Source organism: Otolemur garnettii, unplaced genomic scaffold, assembly GCF_000181295.1.
Source record: "Otolemur garnettii isolate 467f Iridium unplaced genomic scaffold, OtoGar3 scaffold00007, whole genome shotgun sequence".
NCBI classification, from domain to species: domain Eukaryota; kingdom Metazoa; phylum Chordata; class Mammalia; order Primates; family Galagidae; genus Otolemur; species Otolemur garnettii.
The window spans coordinates 30,569,759-30,585,110 of NW_003852402.1; the positions used below are offsets into that span (position 1 = coordinate 30,569,759).

General features: G+C 38.4%; 1 non-coding gene and 1 pseudogene across 1 annotated transcript; both read right to left on the reverse strand.

Annotated features, from left to right (window-relative positions):
* Window positions 1-977: 977 nt before the first annotated feature.
* On the reverse strand, window positions 978-1,077 carry LOC111723031 (annotated as a pseudogene).
* A 12,153-nt stretch (window positions 1,078-13,230) lies between these two features.
* LOC111723056 lies at window positions 13,231-13,365 on the reverse strand. The gene has a single exon (XR_002771682.1). It is a non-coding gene; the product is annotated as a small nucleolar RNA SNORA48 (small nucleolar RNA).
* Between the last annotated feature and the right edge of the window lie 1,987 nt (window positions 13,366-15,352).

A 15,352-nucleotide genomic window follows, 5' to 3' on the forward strand; every position in this document is an offset into this window, starting at 1 on the left:
CCTAATCTTAGTGAGGTAGGTGGTATCTCAGGGTGCTTTTGATTTGCATTTATCTGATGATTAGGAATGGTGAGCATTTTTTCATGTGTTTGTTAGCCATTCATCTGCCTTCCTCAGAGAAGGTTCTATTTATATCTCTTGCCCAGTGATAGATGGGATTGTTTCCTTTTTTTTTTGTTAATTAATTTGACTTCTCTATAAATCTTGGTTATCAAGCCTTTTTAAGATTCAAAACATGGGGTGGTGCCTGTGGCTAAAATGAGTAGGGTGCTGGCCCCACATGCCGGAGGTGGCAGGTTCAAACCCAGCCCTGGCCAAAAACTGCAAAAAAAAAAGAAAAAGATTCATAACATGCAAATATCTTTTCCCAATCTGAAGGCTGTTAATTTGCTTTAATTTTATGTCCTTAGCTGTGCAGAAGCTTTTCAGTTTAATTAAGTTCTGTTTGTTTATCTTTGTTGTTGTCGTAATCACCACTGAAGTCTTCTTCACAAAATCTTTCCCCAGGCTAAGTCTCAAGAGTTTTTCCCACACTTTATTCTAGGAATTTTATTGTTTCATATCTTAAATTTAAATCTTTTATCCATCTTGAGTCAATTTTTTTAAGTGGTAAAAAGTGCAGGTCCAGTTACAGTCTTTATATGTGGTTATCCAGTTCTCTCAGCCCCGTTTATTGAATAGAGATTCTTTCATCGGTGTATACTTTTGTTTGATTTACCAAAAATCAGATGGCTATTTTTTGTTTTTGTTTTTGTTTTTTGAGACAGAGTCTTAAGCTGTCACCTTGGGTAGAGTGCTGTGGCATCACAGCTCATAGCAACCTCAAACTCTTGGGCTTAAGTAATTCTCTTGCCTCAGACTCCCAAGTAGCTGGGACTACAGGCACCCACCACAATGCCCAGCTATTTTCTTGTTACAGTTGTCGTTGTTTTAGCAGGCTCAGTGACTGGGTTCAAACCTGGCTTTGGTTCGAAGCCAAAAATATGGAATACTTCACAAATTTTCATGTCATTAGGGATCATGCTAATCTTCTCCATATCATTCCAATTTTAGTATACGTGCTGCTGAAGCAAGCACCAAATGGCTGGTTTTATCTCTTGGTTTTCTATTTGGTTCCAAATGTCTATATCTCTGTTTTTGTGCCAATACCATGCTGTTTTGATCACTGTGGACTTGTAATATAACCTGAAGTCTGGTAAGGTGATGCCTCTGGCTTGAATCCCATTAGCATTTCTAAGTGTAAGTGTCTTTGTCCATAAATTGGGAATTACAAACACATACTTAGTGAGGTGTTATGAAGATCAAACAGAAAACATGTAACAAGAACTATTTCAGGCTCATGGTAGATGGTAAATCAATACTAGCTGTGTTGTCTTATTCCCAATAAATAAAAGAAATATTCCCTTCCATATTAGTGGAAAACTAAATAAGCTATAGTAATGTTTTTTTTTTAAAAAGTAGAACAAGTTTTATGGATTTGTTTGTTTGTTTTAATAGTTCATTGATGGCCCAATGAGCTTTTGTTCTTAACATAATGTTTCTCCAAATTGCTGTTTTTTTTTTTTAGACAGAGCCTCAAGCTGTCCCCCTGGGTAGAGTGCCATGGCATTACAGCTCACAGCAACCTCCAACTCCTGGGCTCAAGCGAGTCTCCTGCCTCCGCCTCCCAAGTAGCTGGGACCACAGGCGCCCGCCACAACGCCTGGCTATTTTTTGGTTGCAGCCATCATTGTTGTTTGGCAGGTCCGGGCTGGGGATTCGAACCCGCCACCTTAGGTGTACGTGGCTGGTGCCTTAGCCGGTTGAGCTATAGGCGCCGAGCCCAAATTGCTGTTAATAATGATGTCTGGCCTCATAGTTCATTAGAATCCCAAACAAGTCTCCAAAAGCCCATTTTTGAACTATAGGAGTCTGAGATTGCAGTAATATTCACATATCGTAAATTTTCTCTTCTGAGGTAAAACCAGTTTGTAAAGTATTCAGTTAAGCAATTCCTTCAGTGAAGGACGTAACAAGACACCCAGGTTAGAAATACACTGCGTTTTTAACCTAATACAAAAAGCATGAAATATAATTTCAAGTTCTCTTGGCAAGATGTGACTGGACGATTCAAAGATAAAAGGTATAAATGGCTTATAAAATGGTTCAAAGGCATTGTTGAACATCAAAGAATTATTGCTAAAAAAATTTTAATTGAAAATGAATCAGAAACTTCAGAGCTAAACTTTACTTGAAATGCATACAGGCATTAATTTTTGTAAAAAGGCAATAGTGAAAATGAATATTAGTAATGCTGAAGACTAATTTTTTTGATAAAAGTTGAGAATTGAGAATTTTAATAAATACAAACCTGAATTTAAGCCACTCTACCAGTGTTAGAAATTAGATTACTCTGCCCAGGCAGAGGGTGCTGTTAGGCAGCATGGCAAAGAGTGAAGAGTCCTGGGCTTTGACCTCTGCTGCCCTTGCCCTTGTGTAGTTCTGTGCCGTCCTGAGCTCAGTTTCCTCATCCAGATAATGAGGATGATTGCAGTATCTGCTCTGCCTCCTTCTTGCAGAGTGGATGTCAGGATCAAAGGAATAGATTAAAAAACATACTGTGACCTTTTAAGACATTCCATAAATATTTGATATGAGTGAGACATAGTACTTAAGTAATACTCGAGGTTCAAGAAAAATAATACATTTTCAGCTTTGATTAAAACAAAAAAATTATATTTTTTGGAAAACTCTGTGTATTATCCTTTAGTTATTATTATGGCTATTATTTATTATCTATTGGTATGTACCAAACCAATCCAAAATTTATTGGCTTAATTTATTTCATTATGATTCTATGATGGGTTAGCAGTATGAGTTGAATTGAACTGGGTAGTTCTTATGCTGTTCCCCCTTGGAGTTATCTATGTAATTGTGTTCATCTGGTGACTCAGTTGAGCCTGGATGGGACAAGATGGCCTCACTTGTGTATCCGATGACTGGTGTTGGCTGTCTGCTGGTTGATCTAGTGAGCCTCAGTGAAGAGGTTCTTCTTGCTCAATGAGGGTCTCATCCTCTGGTGGCTAGATCAGGCTTCCTTATATGGAGTTTTAGCAAGCTATAAGGTCTCCTAGAGCCTACATTCAGAAGTCTACCGTCTCTAGTTCTACTGTGTTCTACTGGTCAACTTAAGTTATAGGCCAGCTAAAGTTTAAGGATTGGGAAAATAGGCTCCACCTCATGATGGAGAGAGTGGCAACACCCCATTGTGAAGGACCACAGACACAGGAATGAGACGAAGTGTTGTGGCCGCCTTCTACCACAAGCTACACACCACTAATTTGGTGTTTGATTCACTGAACTTTAAAACTATTTCTTTAGTAAGGGCACTCCTAGAAGGATGGCTCAATGGAGTAATTCTCAAAGAAAAGTCATACTTTCAACAGGGACATCTCTTTAAGAATGGTGAGTCAATGCTAAGAATGAATCCACTGTGAAAGAGTTTAAGTAACAGGTACCAAAATACGTTAGGAAAAGATAATAAAACAGAAGACGTGGTCAAGACAACTGTGACTGAGAGTGATGTGGATTTGAATCATGAGATAAAGTTATTTCAGGATTACTATCAGAAGCCAGGAACAGAAAAGTGTTTAAGTCCCAGGAAAGGGCATCATTGAAAATATTTTGGAGGAACAGATAATACAAATAATCGCTCTTTCAACCAGTGCCAGAGTAGAAATCAGAACATGTACCATAATTTACAGAGGTATCATGAGCAGATGTTGTATCTTGTTCATGATCCAGTACTTCAAACTGTGTGGGGACACACTGTGTTGAATACCCTGTGTTAACTGGGTTATGGCAAAGTGGGATGACACTGGCTGAAGGAAGATGCTGGGTTCAGAGATCTGAACACTATACAAAAATGGAAGAAAATTCCACAAGAAGCATTTTTTATTTAAAGTCAGGGGTATGTTAAAAAATAAAAAGAAACATTTTCTAGGGTGAGCTGAGTAAATCTCTAATTTGGCATATTTTCAGCCCAATAATATTTTATGGAACAAATTTATCCATATTCCTTCAAAATGTATATTTTTAGTACTCATGTTTTAAGCAACATACTCATTTATTATGGATATAAGGCCAAGCAAGATCTATTCCCTTCCTTCAAGGGCCTGGAGACATTATTGATACATTGATAATAGTTATAATAACACAAAGACTAGCAGGCAGAGGAGGGAGGTTTCACTCAATCCTGGGTACTCAGGACAGGGGTCCTGGAAGCATAATCTAAGTTGGGACCAAAAATACATAAAACCACCAATGAGGAGAGGGACGGTGAGAAGAGAGCTTTCCAGACAGGAGATTCAGATGGAATAAAGGACTGTTGGCCAGGGAAAACGCAGAATAGGTGTGGAACTCTATTGCCTGATGGTGTTGCTCTTAGAATTATAATGATCTTAATTAAATTGCTACTAACTGCTACATTCCTGATTCATGCTACAATTGCCCTAGGCACTCTATATATCATGCTTAGTCATCAAAAATCCAAATAACATGGAATATTTATTCTGTTGTACACACACACACACCTGAGTTAGGGTCATAAGGTTGGCTTTACTCCAAACCATACCTCTCTTTTCCGGGGTATATGGCCTCTGACAAGATCACTCAATGTGGCCCTTTGGACAAAGTCAATTTTGACACCCAAACATATTTCAGATTCTACTATTTTTATAAGGGCACACTTGGACTCATCCTTTGAAAAATGAAACTTTCAGATTTTTATTATGAAATAAAAACTTAAATGGTCACCTCATTCCTGAGCTCCAGCCCCGCATCAATTCAATTTCTACCACTGAGACTGGGGATGGGCTGCAGCTGGGCACCCTCTGGTAGATAAACCAGAAGTTCTGTTTACATCCTTGCTAGTACTTTCAGAAAAGCCACGAATTAAGCTCAGTGTAGGGGCGTCTCATTCTCTGAAAACTAGCTAGTGTCTTACACTGTCTGCATCTCAAATTCTCTGATTTCTTCACCAAGGAAATATGAGTCGTGTTCACTTACTTTCAGTCAATGGGTAGATGAGGCTGTTCAATAATGTTTTTTTTTTTTTATATAATTTAAAAAATGGAAAGCAAGTGTTTCTCAATGAAAGAGAGGATATACCTCCAAAGGGTCAATACGGATGTAGGGTTAACATGTAGTTTGCAAAGCATATTTATTATTATATTTTTACATTTGGAAAGGGAAAATCTCACTACTGTTTTCCAACAGAAACTAGAGCACTACGCAGTCTTTTGCCCTGATAGTGGACAGGCAGGTGATAATGATTCTGAGGGGTCCAGGGCGGGGTGGGGGGCAATGTGTCCATAAACTACAGCTTCCACACACACACACACACACACACACACACACGACCTATATTTTAAGGAAAAATAAAAAGAGAAACATTCATCTTCTAGAAAGAGCAGACATACTTGCATTGTAGATCCTTTCTGATCTGCTGAAGGTGTTAGAGCAGTGGTTCTCAACCTTCCTATGCCTCCATGTATTTTCGTTGTTACAAAGGGGTCACGATCCACAGATTGAGAGCCACTGTGTTAGAGAGAGGATTAGAGAATGGGGTCAGTGGATGGTTAGGGTCTGGGCAGTCTCAATACCGACGCTTATTTTCATTCCTAAGCTTTGCAGGAGTTCTTTCAACATGTGTATTATAACATGAAAAATATACATAGAAAGTAGTCTTTGACTTAACCTAAAAACCAAATTTTTATAAAGATAAATTTATAGATTCGTTTTAATAAGCTGGATAAATTTTTCCTGAGATTTTAACCCTCGTTTGTAAAATTGCACTTGAGCACATTTAGTGCAGACTGCATCTCTGAGGCCCTGGGCATGTCTGGAAAGAACTAAAAAATCTGCATAGTTCATTTAAGCAAGGAAAGGCCTCAGTGTAGAATTTTGCATCCCACAAGTGAGTAACATTAGAAAAACTTCTCTCACCCTTGATGAACTGTGAAACAAGGAACTTTCTGGCTGAAAGGTTATCTCCTTATGCTTTGTAAAAATAGTAAATTTTACCTTTCCAACCAAATATTGACTGCTAGGTTTCCATAAATCTCCTTCTAAATCTCCAGTCACACTGGTCTGCAGTTCATAGGTTTATTGTAAGTAGAGAAGTTGGTGACAATTTGAAAAAAAAAAATCACATCACACATTCTGAAGCAAATTGAACTGGGTTTTTTTTTTTTTAATCTTGCTGAAAATATGGTAAAAGACATTTATTGACTATCTGCTTCTTTGCCTTTTAGTGGGTAAAAGTTACGCATGAGATGCAACTTTTGAATTAAAAAACCCACGGCTGGCTCAGCGCCCATTGGCTCAGTGAGTAGGGCGCCAGCCACATACACCAAAGCTGGTGGATTCCAGCCCAGCCCAGGACTGCTAAACAACAGTGACAACTGCAACCAAAAAACCCCAGCTGGGTGTTGTGGTGGGCACCTGTAGTCCCAGATACTTGGGAGGCTGAGGCAAGAGAATCACTTGAGCCCAAGAGTTTGAGGTTGCTATGAGCTGTGATGCCACAACACTCTGCTGAGGGTGACATAGTGAGACTCTGACTCAATAAAACAAACAAACAAACAACAACAACAACAAAAAAACAAAGAAAGAACCTCATGCTATTAGAACATATAAAACACAATAAAGATAATATATGTGAAACCCTAATCATATTACAGGCTCTAAAGCTATTGCTATTAACATCATTTTAGAAATAGTGATACAATAAGCACATAAACATATTTATGGTGTTATTTTTAAAAAGCTTTTTCTTTTATGGAGACCGTAGTAAGAGAAATGAAGAATTGTTTCCCCTATATTTGACAACAGTCGTTTTCACTTGTGTGGTATGGCATGACCAATTTTAACAAATCTCTGACAGACTGACTACAATGTCTTGTTGTACCGTAATGTCTCATAATCAATATTGTTTAAAAGCCAGGGGCCATAGTCTAAATTTATTTTGCACCTTGACTAGCTGTAAAGTGTATTCTTAGGGCTAAAATGATCAGAGGTGGGTGAGTGCTTGGTCACTGGAGACAACAAAAGATAGTAAGAATCCAGAAAACTTTGAAAATTGTGCATTCGAGAAGAAACTACAACCTTTCAGAGGAAACGGTAGTCTCTTTAAAGTGTCACAAAATACAATTATTATAAATAGAGAGCAATTTACCCAAATCCCTGCCGTGTGACACCTACAGCAGTGTGTCAGTGCCTCCCCCATCTCCCCACTTCTCACTTCCCACTCGCCCCACTGCCTCATATTTCCCTTTTGCCTGGTTGTAAGCATCAGCTGTTAAAGGTTCGCACCTTTGTCCTTCTCTGGAGGCCTCCCTTGGTTGAAAGGCGTCCCCAGAAGAGGCCTGCTAGGCCAGTAGCCTCAGACTCACGATGTAAAAGCTCAGCCCTCTGGCCTCTAGGCGGGACGGCCTCTGTGATGCATTTCAAGCTCAGAACTCCACACAAGACCAGGAGACTAGACTTCTAAAACCTCATGATGCTTAGCTATTTCTCTACTTTATCTTGCCCTCCTCATATCTTATCGGTTTCCCATCAGAGCTAGCTCTCAAAAGAGCATTTGTGCAAGAATTCCTATCTCAAACTCTGCTTCTGAAAAAGCCTGAGCAAAGATAATTATAAATATCATACAGTTTTTCTACTGTACAATAGAAAATCTACGGATTTTTTTTTTTAAGAATGAGGCTGTATTTTCCAGAATTATTCTACCTTGGTGTTGCTACAAGGGCATCGAAAGTCATTTGTTACCATGTATAGTCTTTGAATTTATTATTTATCCTTCACTAGGTGTCTTCGTCAAGTAGAAACACTATAGTTTGGGGCAAGGGATTTGAATAAGAGGAAAAGCTAAATGCTGAAGCCGCTCCTTTTTGCCTATCGAAGGATATGAGTCCAGTGGATGGAGTGTAGGATCTAGAGCCAGAAAGTAGTATGTGCCAATCCCGGCTGCTCATTTATTAGCCATGGAACCTTGGTTAAATCACATAAGTTTTCTCAGCTCCCATCTAATTTCATTTAAAATGGAAATAATGATGCCATTGCCACTTTGTTGTTGCGATGACTAACATCACGATAATGCAGATTAAATTTTTGGACTCCTGCCTGGCACATAGCCGTGGCTCAGTGAATGATGTTTTCAGCAGTGGAAAAGGGGTTTAATGCAAATGTCAGCAAATCAGTTCTTTAAGCCTGAGTTTATCACACACTGCTCCCAATTAGTTTCCCTGATGATGGATGTCTCCTTCAGAAGCGTTTCAAACAGCGCCTGTTTATTCAGAACTAAGAGGAGGCAGACATGGCACTGAGGGAGAGGGGAATGGTCGTTTAGGAGCCCAGAACCGTGGAGGTTCTAGACCAAAAGAAGTTGCACACTGGTAACATATGGGAAAATCTGCCATCCAGAGAAGGTTTGACTTATGAAATGAATACAAAGAAAAATAAGACAGGTGAGCTAACGTTAAATATTAAGGGATTATACTTAAGATCCAAATCTGGCTTCTTTCATAAAAGTATTGGTCTCTATTCTTACATGAGTCGCTGCTCTTAGCCAACTGCAAGCTATCTTCTTTAGGTAAAATATTTGCCCCCTAGTCTTTCAGTTAGGATAATCATATAATTTATTTTCAAAACCAGGGTACATTGAAAATGATATGGGATAGTATTGGCAATGTTTTTTTTTTTTTTTTAAAACAGAGTCTCACTTTGTCACCCTCAGTAGAGTGTCATGGCATCATAGCTTACAGCAACCTCAAACTCTTGGGCTCAAGTGATCCTCTTGCCTCAGCCTCCCCAGTAGCTGGGCCTGCCATAATGCCCAGCTATTTTTAGAGACGGGTCCCACTCTGGCTCAGGCAGGTCTCGAACCTGGGAGCTCAGGCAATCCACCTGCCTCGGCCTCCCAGAGTGTTAGGATTATATGTGTGAGCCACAGAGCCTGGCCAGTATTGGTAATTATGTTAGAACAACAGGCATAAGTCAGACCTGGGATAAAATGTACCATAACCTGAGTCCCTTTCATTCCCTGCTGCTTCCCACATTCAGTCACTCTGGTATATAATTTGTCTTGCGCTGATAGGGATTGTGGAACTCTCTTTAAAAGCATCTGGTTTTTTGAGTGAGTCTGAGAATCAATTAATTTCTTGAATTCAGCATGCTCAGAAGTGAATTCTCAATCCGTAAAAAATACCTCTAATAAAGTCTCATTAGTATGTCTAATATGATATACCATGTTCAAATAATTATATTTTTCTCTACAGCTTTGAGTTCTAAATAGTCCATAATTAAAAATATATTAATTTTTTTCACAGGCTTGGACATAAGCAATGCAGTGAAAATTAAAAACGATGCCTTTTCAAATTGTTAAGATATCAATAATTTCTGTAAGTCAACCAGGTTCGTGAATTTTGTTTAAAGAACACGTTTGCTATGCATCAGGAAGCATCTTTTGCAAGGAGCAAAAAGCGATTGGTGACCAGAGAAAAATGACACGTATGTTAAGACAGAGTTGGAGACAAGAAAACTTAAGAGAGAAACAATGTGAGCGCATTTGAAATGGACAGCCGGCTTTGCAATCTGTCGTATTGGAGTTTTAGGGACTTACCACAGACAGTGTTTGTTATTGTACAATGTTTTGTTTTCTAGGAGGAAGGAAGATTAACCAAAAGAAATACAACATTAAAAAAGTACACAGATGATACAGCAAAATAAAGCCCAAGACTATAAACCGCAAATGGCCCAATCTATCTGCTTGGGAATTAGTGGAGAGGCACACCATTCAGTGCTTTCGTCCTAAGGGTGTTTATTGAAAGAGAAGGTTGTGTAATAACGTTTGCACTGGATTTTTGGCAAAGTTCCCACTAGACACCGCTCCTCCCTCCCGCAACCCTCAGTCCTAACTCCTGTGGCATCTTGGCCTTCTTTAATTTCCTTTTGGCACATCTGACTTTTTCCTTAAATCAGTGGATTGCCTGTGGAATGTGTGTCAAGAAGCAGGCCTTGTTTACTCATTGGGAAACTGACCCCTCGGGACGGGTTGAGCATACCTGATGGGAAGAAAGGAGGAAGGGCCGTGCTCACTCACCGACCACACAGGTGGGCAGGGACCGGTTTGCTTCAAGTATCACAATGGAAACGTAGCAAGTTGATTGTCTCCCTGGGCCAATAACTGTGTGTGTGTGGGTGTGTGTGTGTGCACACACTGCCTTATTGATCCTGCAGCTAAAAATCCTCTCTAAGTTCCAGAAATTCCTTCTCCATGTTCAGAGATGTATGAAATTCTTCTCTCTCCCTAGCGTGCATAGTCTCTAAGGTTGTTTTAATTTTTTTTTCCTTTGTTTTAACCACAATTGCGATGGTTAAATTATGGCGTAACTAATGTTTTGTATGACTTTCAACCTAGTTTCTTAACTCCGTAATTACTGCCATTACTATTTATTCTTCTTGGCATAGCAACCCTATGAAAGAAGGATAGAATATGAAACTTTTAACATGGTCCTATTTCACGCAAATGATAATAATGATAATATTTTTTGAAAGAAGAAGTCAGTAGACATGTTTCCTTCAGATCTGTATGTTATGGCTTTGAATATCAGTATGGTGAAAGCCTGGAAGAGTTCATCAGTTGACGGTCGTATGTGTGTATAGTGGCCATCCTCACGCTGTATTTCCTATTGGCTTTCCATAAACATAACAACAATAACACCAACAATAGCAGAAACAAATATACCAAATACAAATACTTAGTGACATGCAAAATTATAACTAGAAAATTTATAGTTTCATCTTGAACATTCTCCTTATTGCCCCCTATTACACTCTGTTATTGTATAGTCATTATAATAGTTGATATTATTGTAGATTCACTTGGAATCTCATAGTTGATCAAGCATTGTACGTGTATTTTCACATTTAAAATAGTGACCCATACATAGGTCACTATTAAAGTTTTGAGATAAAACTGTGTTATGTATGGTACACTATTTCACTTCCAAGAAACTCAATTGGCAGTGTCCTTTCTGACTCACTCATACAAGTTCCAATTTTTTCAGCTTATCTGTGTTGCTGGGAGGGCTTCCTTTGTTTCCATCTGTGTGGATTTTATATTTCTTGATTTTTGTGTATCTCAAAACTTTTTTAATGACTCATGTACAATAACCCTTAAAAGTAGTACTAATCGTATCTTTATTTTTACAGATTTTACATTGAGTTTTATAGCAATAAGCAATCTACTTGAGGTCATAGAGCTTATTAGTAGCAGAGTAAAGATTGCAATGCTCACATCATTCTGACATTGAAGTTCAGGTTTTCTGTTCACCACTATATTCTTTCTACTTAGGCTCTTTCACAAGACAGAATCACTTAAGTTATCTGGTCTATATTTAAGTTCAACTAAATATAACTACACTGGAGTGCTTATATAGTTCCAGACATAAAATCAAGATATTTGTCTTGACCGTGGTATCTTTGACTCTTGAGTCTTCGATTTCCTCTATGTAAGTAGAGATAACAACACCTACCTCATAAGGATATTGAGCATGTTAACAAAAAATAGTTATTATCACTATTATCATTAGTCAAAAATAAGGAAATTCCTGGCATAAAGTGGGCTATCAATAAATACTGAATGGATGAGTAAATGAATGAAGGCATGAGAGAGATAGTGTCTGGTCTATAAGATGTTAATAGTTCAACAGTCAGAGCAACAGGCCTGGGAGCAGAAACACCTAGTGATAGGAGTTTTATGGTAATGACACATATAGCATCTACTGGTGCAGAAAAGAGCAAATAATTAACCTTGGGAAGAAGTTACAAGGTAGAATATTCAGGAAGGCTTCACGAAAACAGGAAAAGGAAAAACAAAGTAAAGAAGGAAAAGTTAAGGTGGTTTAGAGATTAGAGCAGAAGAGACCAGAAATAGGAAAACCAATTAGGAGATTGTCTGGAGGACAAAAGACAGTGAAAATTTGAGCTTTTCAGACAGTGAATGAAAAGAATGAATCCCAGAAACAGAAGTTGGCAAGGCTTTGTGATGGATTCAATGCTGGAGGTGGGGGAGAAAGAGACAGAAATAGGTTTCTGGCTTTTTCATATAATTGGGTAATGATGATGTCACTGAGTTGAGAAATGCATCACATCCCACAGTGTAATTCCAGGCAGGTTATCACCTTCTTAATGAAAGAACTCTGGTAATATTGAATTTAAGAAAAAGAAGACTATACAGTTTTGGTTGAAATATGCTATTTTTAGTGATGCTTTAAGTTTAATTAAAAGATATCGTAAAGTTGCACAAGACCCTTTCTGGATCATGGTAACAAGATCAGTCAATTTCAGTAAAAGGCCAATTTAGGACTCTCACAGCCCTCTAGAACTCTCCATCTTCAAAAGCACACTTTGATTACTTCCTGAGTGTAATAGTCACCATCCAAACCCAGAAAACTGCCTATTTTTCTCCCAAATTGCATGTAAAGAGTTATAATCATTTTTGACTTGCTTAACGGGGGTGAGGGAAGAGTTAAATCTACTTACCATTTCATACTAATTTGGTATTTTAGTTACAGTCAACATATTGCTATTTTGTACTTGAGCAAAGCTATTTAATCTGCAATCATTTTTTGTATTTTCTATACATCTTTTCAAATGTTTAGAATTGGCTTCTCAGTTTAATTTCAGCATTTAAAAGTTTCTCATGGTGCTGGTTTTTAAAATAGCCTGCAGGTCTTTGTCTCTTTATTAATAAAATAACATTCTCTCTCGCTTACTCTCTGGAAGAACTCACCATCCAATCCAGAACTGGGGTAAATGGTAGATACCCCTTGCATTTTGTGAAATTTTTGATGACTGAATAACCTCCATGGTTGAGCACCTCCCTACATTGTCCACCTCCTTAAGTCGACTAATGTTCATAGACCATAAGTGCACTATGTGTACTCAATGGAGGTCTCTAAGGTTGACTGCCTCTGGATGTTGACCAGTTTGTTATGGTCCCATGGGTGGTCAATTAACAGAGGTTCTACTGTAAAAGTAAGTGATTGGAAAAGATGAATTTCTTTTTTCTTATCAAGTCTAACCAAGCACTTAGCACTCATTCTCATATGAAATGAAAATCCCTGAGACCCGAGAATTAACCATCTGCTAAATCAGTGAAGTATCTAGCTCTAATATCACATTTTTCCATGTGACCACAGCATGAAGTGGGGCTGGGCACAGTCCAGAAGCCAAGTGGGGCTAAACAAGGGGCTGGTTTATCCTGCACTCATGTGAGATGGGTCCCACCAACTAGACGCCACTCAACTCAGGTGAAGGACAGGATTTTTGTTGCTATTAAAAAAAAAACATCCCATACTCTTCTTAGCAAATTATCTTAGAAATGGGAAAAAAAGTATCCAATGTACTCAGCTCTACTATGAAACTAATTTATAGCTTGTATATGAAAGCTATAACCCAATTATAGCCCAAGAATATGGGGAAAGGGGTGAGACAGGGGAGGGGAGGCGGGAGGATGAGTGGAGGGAGAGCAATTGGTGGGACCACACCTACTACCTATGGTGCATCTTCCAAGGGTACATGTGAAACTCACTAAATGTAGAATATAAATGTCTTAACACAATAACTAAGAAAATGCCATGAAGGCTATGTGAACCATATTGATGAAAATATTTCAAATTGTATATAAAACCAGCACATTGTACCCCATGACTGTATTAAGGTACACAGCTATGATTTAATTAAAAAAATCTATCTTATGTATTGTGTTTAATTCCTAAGGTATAATGATGCATGCAAATGGATTATTTTTATCATTCTGAGACTAACTCAAGCCATAAAAAGCACAAAGTAGTATTTCATGAAGCAACGAGATGCCCGGTATTTTAAAAGAAAACATGGACCCTCTGAGGAAAATAAAGCAGAAATATTCCCATGTTAACAAAACATTTAGCAAACACAAAAAATAATTTGAAGAACACTTTCAACTGAGGAATTTTGGGCAGCAGATTAATAGTACAGCTTGTTGAATCTTTGCCTGACATGCATTGTTTATACAAAGTGTTGCCAGTAGACTCACATCTTAATTCACCCAATACCAAAGGCAGCACAGATTGTTTATGTAACCTAAGATTGCACTCTTTAAGTGACTGCTTTTCCTGAATTAGCATTTAAGAAGCAAAGCACTTAACTATTCACAGTAAATAAGTAAACAGACATTTTAAACTTTGCTTTGATATGGAAGCTATTTAACTTAGAGAATCAAATCGCCTTCAGATTCACATATAAGAAATAGATACCCTGGACTCCCTGCTGCATTCTGCATTAACACACAAGAATAGGCTTCTGATTAGACTTCACCTACTTTGAATATTTTAGAGTGCCCATTCATTTTTATCTGTCAAAATCTCAATTTATTCCTTAGGCTACAAGATATTGCATTGGAGATTTAAACTGGATTTATTTTTCCTTTTATCTTTTTGTGACCAGAAAGTCTCATGCTGTCCTTAGCAGGGTAAGACACCTTAAATCTTCCCCCTTGTGACTGTGTTGACCTGTGCGTGATCTGTGTATGTATTTATGCTTCCCCACACACAGGGTGGAGGAAGAAATTATAGGGGTGAGGCCATCAGAATCACCATTCCAGATGTGGGCAAGTTACCCCACAGCTGTGTTTGTGAAAAACTGTGTGTAATGACACCCTTTATGTTTCCAGGGTAGAAATATAGCAGCTACCTGAGACCTTGTGGTGAGACACCTCAGTGAAAGAAAGAGTATGATAATTTTAGTTTTGAAATGGACACTGAATTAATTGTAACAATCTTGAGTCAAGTTATAATTTCAGGGGATTGGCCTAAAAGAATGATCAGTTAGAAACTCCAGCTGAGGAATCACAAAGGGCCCTAGGCTGAGATTGGTTTGGGAGAAAAAAAATCTATGCTATCGTGCAGGTCGCCAGATCCACAGCACATTGGCCTCATCTCTGAGATTGTAAAGCAGGTTCAACCCAAGGCAGTCCTAGTCTAGGGTGACCAGATTTTAACATTTGTAAAGTGGGACAACATGGTGGGGGGTGGCGGTGGGGCAGGGGACGGGGCAGGGCAGGGCCTGACAACAATGCAAACTTTTATAAGCAGTTCTTGATAATCACTTCTCAACAATTATTTGTTATTATTACAGTTTAACATTATAAAATTAACAAAAATAATATAAAACTCGTATTCTGGAGAAATAGCCACATGGCAGCCAATAAGCATATATTCCCTTCCTGTTTTCCTGCCATTCGTGCATTCTTTCCAAAAATCGGGAC